At 40.6% G+C, this 13,102-nt stretch overlaps 1 protein-coding gene across 1 annotated transcript in view; it reads left to right on the forward strand.

Moving 5' to 3' along the window:
* Nucleotides 1-13,102, forward strand: part of SESN1 (sestrin 1) — a 77,735-nt gene that overhangs the window by 47,021 nt on the left and 17,612 nt on the right. The gene's annotated exons all lie outside the window — the stretch shown is intronic.

Below are 13,102 nucleotides of genomic sequence, written 5' to 3' on the forward strand. Positions count from 1 at the left end.
AGAGAGGAGGAGAGTGAAGGGACAGTAGAGCTCAAAGCACTGTACAAGCAATAAATAACCCTAATGCAAAGCCCACCTCACCAGCATAAGGCAGCCTGTTTTACCCCTGCTGAGCGCCAGGAGACAGAGATAAGGTTAATCACTATGTACAGAATTCAAGGGCAGAGTTTCTTTTTGCTTTCTTATCTGTACAGACTTTTCAATTGACTTTTAATCCTTCTTACACAGGCTGTTTAAATCCCATCAACACTGTTTATAAATGGAGATTTCTTTAATAACTCGGCCTTACCAAAGCAGACAGTTTTCAAGTTGCTGCTGAATGCTATTGTATTCATTAAATCTCTTGCCAGCTGGCCACTATTTCCTGTCATCTGAAAGGCTTTGAATCCCTCTTTGCTCTGGGACTTGACTGGTTTTGTTAAATTGTGTTAAGAGGTACTCCTGCATCATTTGTCACTGGCCTGTAGTGTTAATTGCAAAGTCGATGATATTTTGATGTCTATGAAAATCTCTGTGATAATTAGATGCTCTGTGGAACTCTGATTTATTTGTTCTGAAGATGAAAAATAAAAGCATCTGAATTTTCTTTTTCAGATGCTATAGATTTAATAACATGCAGGTTAACATCAAGATAGTTGCTAATGCTGCAGATTTTAGAAGGGAATTGTAATAAAATCCATAGAGTAATATGAAGGCTAGTTTTTGTCTGTAACTACTGCTGTATAAACTGCTGATGTAACCAGCTGGAATTGTCCCAAGTTTGGGTGAGTGTTTGTCTAAAGAGAGAAAACAAATAGAGTAGCCACAGTGGAAGGAATAGATAGGCTACCATTTTATTTTCACATCAGATTTGCGTGTTTCTGTTTGCTAGCAGCTGTGCTTAATAATAAAACTTGCAAGTTCAATTCTACAAATTGAATCCATTTAAACAGATTATACAGCAAAGCTCTCAGACCATTGGGAAGGATTTGGTTGCATTTTGGTCACAGACTCAGGTAAACCCATGTTTTCCATGAAGTCCCTGCCCTATCTTAAACTTCCACTGTTTGAAACTTCAATGAAGTTGAATCACACCAAATCTCACCCCCTAAAAGCCGCTTTTAGTCTGAGAGAGATGGTTTCCACTAGTTCCTGATAGACTTACACAGCAATTTACAGGGCTCCTGTCCTGGGTGAGTCCCCATACTAAGGGGGACTGGCTGTCCCTAAGCCCAACAAGTACAGGGATGCCATTCCCTAGGAGTCCTTGGTTCTGGATGCTCATTCTTGCTGTCCCTGCCTAAGCCTCTGGTTTGCCATCCTTCATGTCCACAACCTGCCTTTTCTGGCTTTGCTGTCTCCCCTGTCCTTAATCATCAGTGGATTCAGCTGTCAGGCCCTGGGGAGCAGTGCAGCCTGTTTTCTTCTACTTCTACATGTCTACATGGAGAGTTTTCAACTTCTACCTTCCCAGTTCTTCCAAGGCAGAAGTAAGTTGTGGTGTCATACAACCACAGATAGCTGAGACAAAGCCTGTATTTATTGAACTTGTGCAAGTTTCAGCTTCATAACAAGCTCAAATTTAGATAAATTCTCCTGGACTTTGTTTTGCCTGGGGCAGACCAGATATTTTCAATCTTCAAATGGCTTTGATAAAGAGACATCAGCAAAGTAATAATGAGCACTTGCAGAGCTAGATTTTTTTTTTTTTTATTTTTAATAGCAGCAATCTATAGCATAACAGAGATGAGTCTCTTCCATGTGAAAGAAAGTCCTTGCAGGTGGAAGTTTAGAGGAACACTGGGGAGCTGCTTTGGTTTTGGGGTGTTGTCCTGAAACCTTAGTACGTTGCTTTAGCTCCTAGTTGAAAAGCTGAGCTAGTTTGGGAAGCAGTAGGTACAGGAGAGATTGAAAACAATAAAGCAGCAGAAAACTAACTTTTGTGTTCTGAATGTTGAGCCCCATTTTGTTGAAGGGGCCTCTATCAGGGAAGAACGTGATGTACAAACCTTACTGGCGCATAAGAGAGCCACATAGGTCGATATCATCTCAATGTGAAGAGTTCTTATATCTACATTAGAATCATATTTAAGCATATTTCCATTGCATAAAATAGGTCATGAACCCAGGGTTCTTCTAAAATATCTTTCACTGTGCTCTCTTCTGAGTTGCCTAGCTGTGCTTGGCTGTGCTAGTCAGTTTGGAAAAATACTGGGCAAAGGAAACAGTTGGAAAACTATTTCACAGTATGGAACAGGCGTGCCAATTCTTGGAAATGCCACTTGGAAGTTAATTGAAAGCTTTTTGAAGCTTTTTTTTCTGCGTTGTTCTCCACTTTTCAAATAATTGCAATGCTGCTTTAATAAGTTTTCAAATTGGTTCAAGAGCATCTAAGATGGAACACTTTGCTTGATGTAAACTGTTGTTTGTAAGCAGCAAACCGTGGAGGTCAAGCATCCTTCTACCACAGGGACCGTAGGCTTTTCAGGGTGATGTACAAATACACTTATGTAATGGCTGAGGTTGTTACCAGACTCAAAATATGTGCTGTCTCTTCAGGCACTTTGCTTAAAATCTTCAAATCAAATTTGTTGACTCTAGTTCCCTTCATGTTCCTTTCACAATGTTCTGTTAGTTACAAGCTTTCTGAGCAACTACCCACTCCCTTTGCCCCCTGAGACTACTGGGAACATGGGCTAAAGGTTGTAGACAGTCTGATGAGGAAGTTCATATTAGAGTCAAATGCAGCTGGGGAGCTTCTCCAACAGTTGGTGGAAGTTTTATATGGTGAGAGGAAGAAAACATTTAGGAAGACACTGGTATAAAACATATGGGAAACATGGGTGCAGCTGTATTCCTTCAAATCTGATAGTGATAGTGGCCAAAATAGCAGGACAAATGCCAATAACATTTAGTTGATACTTTGCTAGTTAACAAAAAAATGAAATAAATTTGCCTTTAGAGGCTTTATTTACTATAATGTTAAGTGCTGTTGCTCTAGTCTGTCAACAAACTTCATGACAGAAACAGTTACTATATTCTTGTATGTTATAAAAAGGTTTTAACCATACATAGTTAAGAATTTAATAGGACACTCAAATGCAAAATTCAATTCCTTTAAAATGGACAACTTCCATCAAGGAAGTTTGTCTAAAAAGGAGTGGAAAAGGCATTTACTTGCCAAGTCCTGACTTCTGTTTCTACTGCAGCTTTTTGATATTCCTGACTTTTAATAGATTGCAGTCTTTCCCATGCTCTAGGTGCTTGGGATTGAATGTTTTTAGCTGCTGTTGACTGAGAATTGTTTGCCAGTAACTCTCAATGTGAGGCTGATTGCTTTAAGACTGGCTTGGATACTTCTGTGTCCAATGTTCCTTAACATTGTACTTTTAGAAAAAAAGTTCTGCATAGTGACTTGTTTGTGGTTGTTCTCTCATTTTTTAATAGCCACATAAATGTCAACAAGTTGGCACGCAAGGCAGCATAGCAGGTTTGTAGGATAACTGTGTCCAGTGCTTTTCTGTCATTCTTGTACCCAGATACCTTCTTAACTTAAACTCTCTCTTGGCCGGTATTCTTGTGATTCCCCTGTACTCAGGTCTGGATTTGTGCCATCTACCCCATACATGCTGGTTACTTATTACCAGGCAGGCCTGTCAGTGCCTGAGGATGTCCCTCTCTTGGGAAACTTCTGGCTGGTAAGGCTTTTTCAAAACAAAGGATCATTTGTTGATATGCAGAGCAACAATTCAGAGACAAGTATACTGAGCCAAAAATCTAAATGTGTGTTTTGTTTTATGTGAACGTCTGTCTTGTTATGAGGCAAAGCAGGCAGTTGTGGGTTGGTTTTTTTCATCAGTGAGTACCCATGCAGAGAGCTAGTCTGTTTTTAGGACTTCATAAATAGAGCTGCCATTACCCACACACATTCCTGTCCCTTCCACCCCTGCCATCCCCTCCCCTCCTGGAAGATGGCATAGGCAAGGGAAAAAAGGAATTTGGTCATTTGGGGCTTTTGATAGCTGGTGACAGTCTGTAAAATGATGGCTGCATGCATACACACAGGTGTCTGATGTTTTTGGAGCAGATTTGGACCTGTTACACAAACTATACTTGGGAGGTCACTGGCAGTACTCAGTAAATTAAAATGGTCCTGGATGCACTGCAGTTTCATGTTCTTTCATGAAATTAAAATTAAAATTTGTTCATTTAGCATCATCTATGCTGCCCACCTGGGCTGTGCCCACATTGCCATGCAGAAACATTCTAAACCTACCCTGTCATTTCTTTTATGGAGTTTCTCCCTGCAAACCAGCTCCCCAGCTTGCCTCTAGCTAATTTCTTCTTCCCTCTGCTTTCAGAGCAGCCTGTGTTTGAGGTTCAGAGCCGTTAGGAGAATTTGTCCAGTTGCTATATCATGTGAAACGGGTCAAAGTCCTTCACTCCTAACATACTGGCTGTACAAGCTTCTATGGGGGTTATCTTTCTTTCCTGTTCAGGTCAGCTTAGGCGTGGTCAGATGATTAATTTTGGTTTCTTGTACACGACCATTTCCCTCAGCCAGGGCAATGTGTTGCCAGAAACAACCTGAATTCTCAAGTGACTCCAGTTTAAAACACTCCCTTCCATCAACGTCTTGATTGTATTTCAACAAAATAATTAGAGCAGGACAGTTATTGAGAAAGAGCCTGCCTATGTGTGTAATGCTGCATTATTGTTCTATAGCCCTGAGAAAGAATTCATTGTAGAAAATGGGGCCCTTGCATGTAGAAGACAAAATATAGATGATATTGCAGTGTGAATTCAGGTACACGGGGTTTTATTTATCTGTTTCTTCAGAGCAAAGAATCTTGTTGTTACAAGAGGTTACTCAGGCAGCCCTCTCACTTGCCACATTTGAACCTCTCTTTCTGGTTAGTATGAGTTCTACACTTCAGCTGCTGGCTTGTGCAAACACCTTGCCTTAGCAAAATGACTCCCACTAGGCTTAAGTTTGAATCTAGAGAGAGGATGCTAAAGAGTTCTCTCTCAATCCTTAGCCCAAACCCTGAATTCTGCCCTGCTAGTCAGTGGTGGTTCAAATCCTAATGCCAATCCTGACTCTGGTTTCTCTGTGACCCCCTGGTCTAGGCTCACCAAAATGATTTCTCTGGAACTTGTCTCGGTCTTGTATGTTTTAGCCATTGTGCAGTGATCTTTGACATCTCCAGACCTATGCTTTGCCAGTAATTCCTTATTTGCTGCAGCTCTGAAGAGTTGGCCTCTGGCCCTTGTTTGCTACAATCCAAATTTGTAGGGTTTAGTCTCACCCTACCAGTTTCAGAGGAGTGTGATGGGAGAGATGACTTTATTTCAAGTCATACTTCACATTAAGTTATAATTTTTTACTTGAATGAAATTTACATTTACAAAAATAATAGAATTATTTTTGTGGTAGTCTCTCTCAAGAGAAGGACATCTCAGGAAGATGACAAACACACCCTGATAAAGAGAAGTCATCACCTCTGCTGTTGTTAGTAATATAGGCAAATTAGAAAATGAACCAGAATTTTTTGCTAACATTTTAGTTTACAGGCTTCAGTAATCATTCATCAGTAGTGAAAATGTGGTCCAGTTCTGCCTGAGTTTTCTGCTCTCTTTTGCTGGTTTGGAAGCCCTGCTGAGTGTCCAGAGTACAGTTGTCAGTCTGGTGAGGAGCAGAGGGTCAAGTATGGATTTGTATCTTCACTGACAAAATGAGAAGGTGTTTAAATGTTTATAGCTTCACATCCAGATTTATCAGATCTTATTTTACTCCTATCTTAGTAAAATTGTGTATGTTTAGTATGGTATGTATGCATTTTCATTCACTTACTTTATATTTGAAAATTGCTATTAATCAGGCTTCAGTGGTAGCTTGATTACAAGATACTTGATTACAAGATTCTTCTTTGGTAAGGAAATCTGAGAGCATTGTGTCTCCTACAGCACATCTGCTGTATGTATTTTGTGTGTGGTTTTAGCATGTGGGAATCTGAGGGGCTACATAGTCAGTGCTGGCCTTCTCTAAGACTTTGACAGAATCTATCATGAGTTTAAAATGCTGTATAGAAACTAGGCAGGTAGGCAGTGGTAGGTGGCTTTTCATCTCTCACAACAGCAAGTAGTTGATTTAAAATTATGATTCTAACAAACAGTGGATTTAAGGCTAAGTTCCAGTACTGTGGTTAACTTAAAAAAAAACCCCAAAACCAAACAAGCTTAACAGTATTTGAACAGAACGTGTTAGAATTGGTTTCAAGCCTGTTTTGACTTAGTTGCCCTACAAAATATGCTTTTGAGAAGGTAGATGGGGGAAGGCATTAACAGTTGCATGGTTTAGATGACAGCATTGCAGACAGCAATGTTACAAAGTCCAGAAGAGTATGTGGGTTTATTCAGATCCTGAGCAGCTCAGTTGCAGAAATCTCCTGTGACTTTAGAGTTGTCCTGCAGGGACCCAAGGCCTTTGTGGCCAGTGGAAAAGTGCCAAGGTGGCAGTGGCAGTAGGAGGCCCACAGGAGCTTGGTGCCAGGCCAGTTTGTCCCAGGGGCCTTGAGGGAGCTCTCCAAGCTCTGAAGCTCTCCAGGATTTAGGAGGATGCAGAAGCTGTGCTGCTAACCAGACGCACGTGTACCGTGTCCTTGAAGCACGTGTTGGCAGAGGCGCCGCAGTTTGCTGGGGCTCAGCAGAGCGGGTGTTGGCCGGCGCTGCTCACAGGGCAGGGGTTGCTCCTCATGGGCTGGGAGGCTTCTGCTCCCTGCTGTGCAACCCCAGCGAGTGTCAGTGACCTCTTAGCTCGCTGTGAGATAAAGGAATGACATATTGCTGCAAGTGGCAACACAGTAAGACCCACTGCAGGAAATGCTATTGATTCCTGAGTAGGAGACAGGCCAGATCTTTTAGGGTTTGTATCAGCAGGAAAGCAATGCTTTTGTCAGTTCTTCTGATTTAGAAAGCAAAGGCCAAAAAATGCTTTGTTTCAAAAATCTTAGCCATGTCTTCTGATAATGGGAATAATGAAGATCACAGTCCTGTCTGAATTTAAACAAAACACCAATAAAAATTGCCAAAAATGACAAGAAATATATAATTCATCTGGGTATTTTTATGATTCTCCTCATGCAGAGGTCTTAATGGGTTTGTCTCTGAGTGCAAAAGCAAAAAGAAACAGATCTGATATTATCTCCTTAACTTATAACAATCAGTTGTTGAGTAGTACCTAGAGGATGATCTGTTTTCTTAATGGCTATCATTAAATCAGTGATGTGGGTTTTGCTCTTCTATGATGATGCTGTTTACTTTTGTGCTTAACTTTTTGCCAAGATACTGTTCTAAATGACTTGATAAATCTTATATGATAGTATTGTACATGGCTCCACATAGTAGGTAAATAAGGAGAGAGATTTAGTAAAGGAAACTTGCAACCCTCCTGACAAGATAGGTCATTACAGACAGTGCAAAGGGAATATATGGTTATTTGGATTTTTTCCTAATAAAAAACTGTGATGTTTTTCCAGAATTCCCAGACTCAAAAAAAAAAAAAAAAAAAAAAAAAAACAGACATTATGTGGGACACAGCTAGACTGTGAAAACTGAAAATAAAAAAACTGATTTTTCTTTTTTCTTCCTGGCTACTGCTCTTAGGCACTCTGAGCATGTCCCTGAAAGTGGCAAGTGCAAGAAGCCACAAAACTGTTCCCCCAAGTACAGTTACTGACAGAAGGGTTCCTGAATCTCTAGCAATAATTGACATTATTAGTTTAGTACTATTTCACTTCATTAATCTCATTTTAAAATCAAACTACAGAGAAATAGCTGAGTCTTAAGGTACACTAAATGGCATGACATTGTGTCATATTCCATTCTTGTTATTTGTGGTTTTGTGGGGAAAGCACTGAATTTATTTAAAAAACAAAACAAAACACACAAAAAGGAAAACACACAAAAATATCTTTGTTTTTGAATGCAGTGTGAATATATATGACATTAAGGGTTGAATTGGTTTCTTAACAAAGCATTTTATAAATTTCTATTTTGTTTCTTAGTGAAGGCCCTGCAAAAGTAAGGTTTTTGTATGTTGTACCTGCAGAATCAAATCAGGCCTGAGCCTCAGGTCACAGTATGAAGCAATTTTCTAGAAACACAGTTGAGCCCCTAGGAGTATCGATGGCAAAAAAGCTTCTGGTAAGATTCACTTCTGGGTTGCATGTCTGTATGCTCCAGAATATGAGAGCAGGTTTCAGATGCAACTTCTTTACAGGACACTTGCACAGCATTTCCTGCACACTCACTGTAACCTCACAGCAGTGCAGCTCTAGGACACTTGCTGTCATGGTCTCAGCCAATTCCAGTAAGCCAAGTGTAACACTCCAGTACTCCTAAATGCCTTTTCCTTCTCCCCATGTGCTTGCTGTTGTGTCTTAATTCTATCTGAAATGAGATGCATTTCACTGTTTTTTTCATATATTTTTTTATAAAGATGATTTCTGAGGTTACATGCAGTTAAAAATAAAAACAACAAACAGAAGCCTTAAACTCATAGAGCTGATTCAGCTGGCCTTCCCTTGCTTTGAAGACATATGTTTGCATTGTGTAGAAGGTTGGTTGGCAGTGGATTGCTCAGTGAGTGATAGGGACACTTCCATCCCTGCAGGACAGGCCTTCCAGGAGCCTCTTCACATGACAGTGGTGAGGCAGGGTCAGACAGCATTCCAGGCAGCATAGCAAGTAAGGTACTGAATTGTCTCAATCAATCATGAGGATTAGGAGCTGCAGGAAGTTCCTAAGGGTCATCATATTCATCACTTTTCAGTATTCATCCTGGGGAGAAGGGACATCAGTATAAGATGGTAGAATGTGTGCCAACTCCAAGGAGCTGTGAAATATGTTTGGCATTGGTGTGACCCAGCAGTCTGCTACTAAAGGAAAGAGAGGTGACTTATTTAGGCCAAACCAGTTCTAGACAGCTGTGAGCTAAGTTTTATTTTTCTTGTCTGAACTCCAAATATACTTTTTTATTAAGGTTAAACTAGTTTTGTTTAACCTTAATGCTTATTTAGTACTGAGAGACTGTAGAGTGACTGGCAGCCTACAGATGTTCCATTCCCCAGGGAGTGGTGACAATCTGCAGCTGGACAGCCAATCCCCTCTCTGTACAGCCTCTAGCCATCAAAAGTTCTGAAGTTACCTCTGAGATACCAAGGTCAGCTTTGAAACTAGCTGACACAGACTTGGATTATGGGAGAGTTGAATCTGGGGGCAATTGTTGACCTGAGTATTCTTATGTGGTGTGTGAGTCTGGGGCCACCTCAGAGCAGCAGCAGCAGAACCCACAGCCAGCCGGACAAACAACTTCAATAGGTCAGCTGCTCCTATCAGCCTAGGAAGGGCTGTGTACCCTCATAAAAAAGGGGAAGGATAATCTGGTAAAACACTCTTTCAATCTTCTCAGCTTTAGATATGCATCTTTAATCTACCTATTTACAGTAGTCTTAGAAACCATACTTCTGTTTTTGTGTCCTTGCCAAAGCATGAATAATCTCAAGATCTAAACTTCTTATAGCTCCCTAAATTAAACTTTGTACTTCTGCTACCTAATAACTGCAGAACAGAATGTTAAATTGGATAAGCCGTGCTGACATTAAAAACAAAACAACTTGTGGTTTAGAGGTGGGAGTGAGCTGTAGATATCTTAAAGGTAGAAATTACCAGAAGAAGGATTCTTTGGGGACAGTAAGAGTCCTAAGGGATGAACCACATAGTTCAGGAAGCAAATAAAACCACTGAAGTTCTTGCAGCTTGGTGAGTTCAAGTCAGTCAATTGTGATAACAGCTCAGGTGAAACAAAGGAGTCTCAGCTTCTAGCAGCTCTGAGAGAAAAGATGGTCTCTTTGCTGGGAAATACAGTGGGTTAGGAATGGATGACCTGATTTATAATTGCTCACAACTTGCATGATCACTTGCAAGTTGTTTGCCCATTAATGCTTAAGATGAAGCCATTTAGAAAACAGCATTTAAGCAGGGTCTAGAAATAGAAAAACAGCATTTTGAGGACAGATAAGGTTTGGAGAAAAGACAATACATCTAATGTATGGATAGGGTAAAATGTTCGGTCTTAGCCAACCTTACAATCCTAAAGACTACAAAAGGAAACCTTCTGTATATTGGTCTAAACTTACCTCCTGATGTGGCCAATTGCCAGCCCTCCATTCTAATAAACAACTTGGTTTTGTTATTATTGTAAAAGTATCAGGTGTAGTGACATTCCTAAAGGGTTGATCCTTTTTGACACATACAGCAAGAATTTAGATTGTGCAAAGAATACAGTTTATTCTCCTCCCTAGAACTGTGTAACAATTCTAATAATAGAATGATTTTTTTTTAATCAATCAGATTAAGGTTAAATCAAGAGGAATGGCTTTCAAATACTGGCCATATTTTTTTTACTTGCATGCTACAAAGGTACGTTCTTCTATTTAATTTAAATTCTTTCATCACTGTAATAGATGGTTTGATTCCTGTGCTATATTGTTATCATGATAAAGACTTTTGATGTTTGAGAAATAACAATGTCTAATCAAGGGATAGAAGAGATTAATAGACACATATGAAATTAGTTATGAAAAGTGGCTGTGGACAGCAAGGAATGAGAGGAATCTACAGAGAAATGTTCATAGTGGCCAGTGTGGGGCTGCTTAGTCATTGCTAAAACACCTGGTGACTTCACCATATTAGGTGGAGTTAAAACTAATACAAATCAGCTCAGAGCCCCAAAGCATTACCTGGTTTTACTTGTAAATGTTCCGGGGAAAGAATCATCTGATCATCCTCCAAGATACTAATTTGCTGTCCAAAGCATTGCAATAACTGGCATTTCAAGTGCTCCTGACTGGATGGCTTTTCTGTGGAAAGAATTTAAGATCTAGGTTTGCCAGTTCTTTGGAGTCATATGTTTGTGCTGAACTTGACTCAAAAAGTTGCCCTATCGGGCTGAAACAGAACTGTTTCAACTTAAAGCAGCAAAGTGCAGACATTTTTGTTTCCAGTATTAGGCTTTTCACACTGTAGCTGGTTGGTCTCATTTTAGCTTGCCCAGGGCTTTTCTTTAAATAAGGAAAAATTGCATTTCTGATAACTTAGAGTGCACAGATGTTAAATGCCAATGTCTATGGATATGCTTGCTGTGAAGGAGTGTGCTTCCATGCTGTAGGTGGTGTTTGCTTTGAGTATATCTCATGCACACTTTCTGGGTGAAAGGAACTCGGTATCTATTGATATTTTAATGTTAAACATATGTTGTGTTTTCCCGTAGGAGCGTTTCACTGGATCTGTTTACTTGCGTTGATCCATGGTCAAACACACTGTTGTGTTTCCCCAGGGGAACACTCCAGTTATGCAAACCAAACCATGGATCTGTCCCCTTGTTCTCCAGCTGCACTCTGGTTTGCACTCCTCAGTACCCAAGTGAGCTCTGTGCCATATTCTCTTATGAAATTGCTCATGTAATTGGTCATACTAGCTCACAAACACAAATAATTTCAGTCTGCAATTGTGTACTGATTTATAGATGAGCAGGGGGCTCAGGTTTGTGTGGGCTCTTCAGTTTGGAGGAGCTGCACTTTGGAAACACTTGTGTGAGGGCTGGGGTGGAGAAAGGGCTTGCAGCAAGCTGAGTGATGGGATTCTGCTAAGGCAGAGGCATACCTGGGGCCTGAGCAGGGCTTGTGTACTCTGGCCATATGGGAGAGCTTTTAAGTCCATTATTACTTGTTTGCTGTGGCTGTGCAACTTCCTCTTCCCCTTTGTACACAGTTTTTCTGACATGCTGTCACTGCCTCCATCTCTCCTGACAGAGAAAGCGGAGAACACGATACAGTTTCCTACCTTCTGTTGTTGAGTTGGTTGTTTGAAGAGAGAGAATTTCCCTTGGACGATGCCAGAAAAGAATCTGTATCTGCCAAGGCTCTTTGTATAGGAACAACTGTTAATATAAACAGGCTTCCTCACAAATACCCAGGCAGTGGCACAAAACCACTTTGGATGTGAGGGAGTTCTGCCCCTCCTCCCCCACCCTTTCTTGCAAGGGTATTAACAAATTCACTGAAGGAGATGGCCATTTGTCTGTCATCCAGGGAGGCTTCCTATGGTGAGGCATCTTCTTGCATTTCACCATTACCTGAAATTACCTAATTTCAGGTAATTTCTCTCCCTTTCAATAGTTTTTCTGAGTGCAAGCAAGTTCTCTGTCTGTGTTGGAAGAGGAGCCCATGCCACCTTTTTGTTATACCTTGGCCTGAAGTAAGGAAGTAAGCAGTGGGAATTAAACACTGTTCTTCATTAGTTTATATTATTAGCTCACAAAGTGTAATCTTCTCTGCCAGTATTGCATTATTCTTTCTCCATGCTTCTCTTGAGCATTTTATAAAGTGCAAGTAGGTGAGGACACTCAGTTTCTCCTGGAGAAACTGAGCAGCTTCAAGCCAAGGCTCCAATTAAGGATGGAGCTGTGGTAGTTTGGCATCTCTGGGTAAATTAACCGTGTAACTGCTACTAAGCCTTCAGCAGTAGAGTATCCCTTGGTTCTCCAGCATTAATTGCACAACCCAAAGGTTTGCTGGTATTTGAAAACTGGAGAGGAAAGAAAGCCTTTAAGGCTCCAGAATTAGAGATGTGCAGAAGTGCTGCCTTGCGTCATGTTGCCATGTTCCCCTGACAGCACCGTCCTCAGTGTTTTCTGCATTTAGCTGCTAGGTTTGATAACAGGAACAGCTTGTGTGCAATTTTGCAGTATTCAGTTTTACATTTAACAGAAGTGTAAAGTTCAGTTTCATGGAATTTCCCTGCTTGGTTGTTAAGATAACCTGGTACAGCTCAAAACCACACAGCCTGAACTGTAGGCAGGAGCCTTCCTCCCCCAGGTGAGTATGTTTACGGGTTCAGAGCTGTCCTGGCCCTTCTCCCATGAAAACTGCAACAGAAGATCTCCTCTTGGGGTCTACTATATTTTATTTTAATTCGAATTATTTGAAGTAAAACTAACTAACAGAATGTAACTTTATGGATCTTATAATGTTGTGAAAGAAAAAAGAAGTAAAAATCACAT

Source organism: Melospiza georgiana, chromosome 3, assembly GCF_028018845.1.
Source record: "Melospiza georgiana isolate bMelGeo1 chromosome 3, bMelGeo1.pri, whole genome shotgun sequence".
Taxonomy (NCBI): domain Eukaryota; kingdom Metazoa; phylum Chordata; class Aves; order Passeriformes; family Passerellidae; genus Melospiza; species Melospiza georgiana.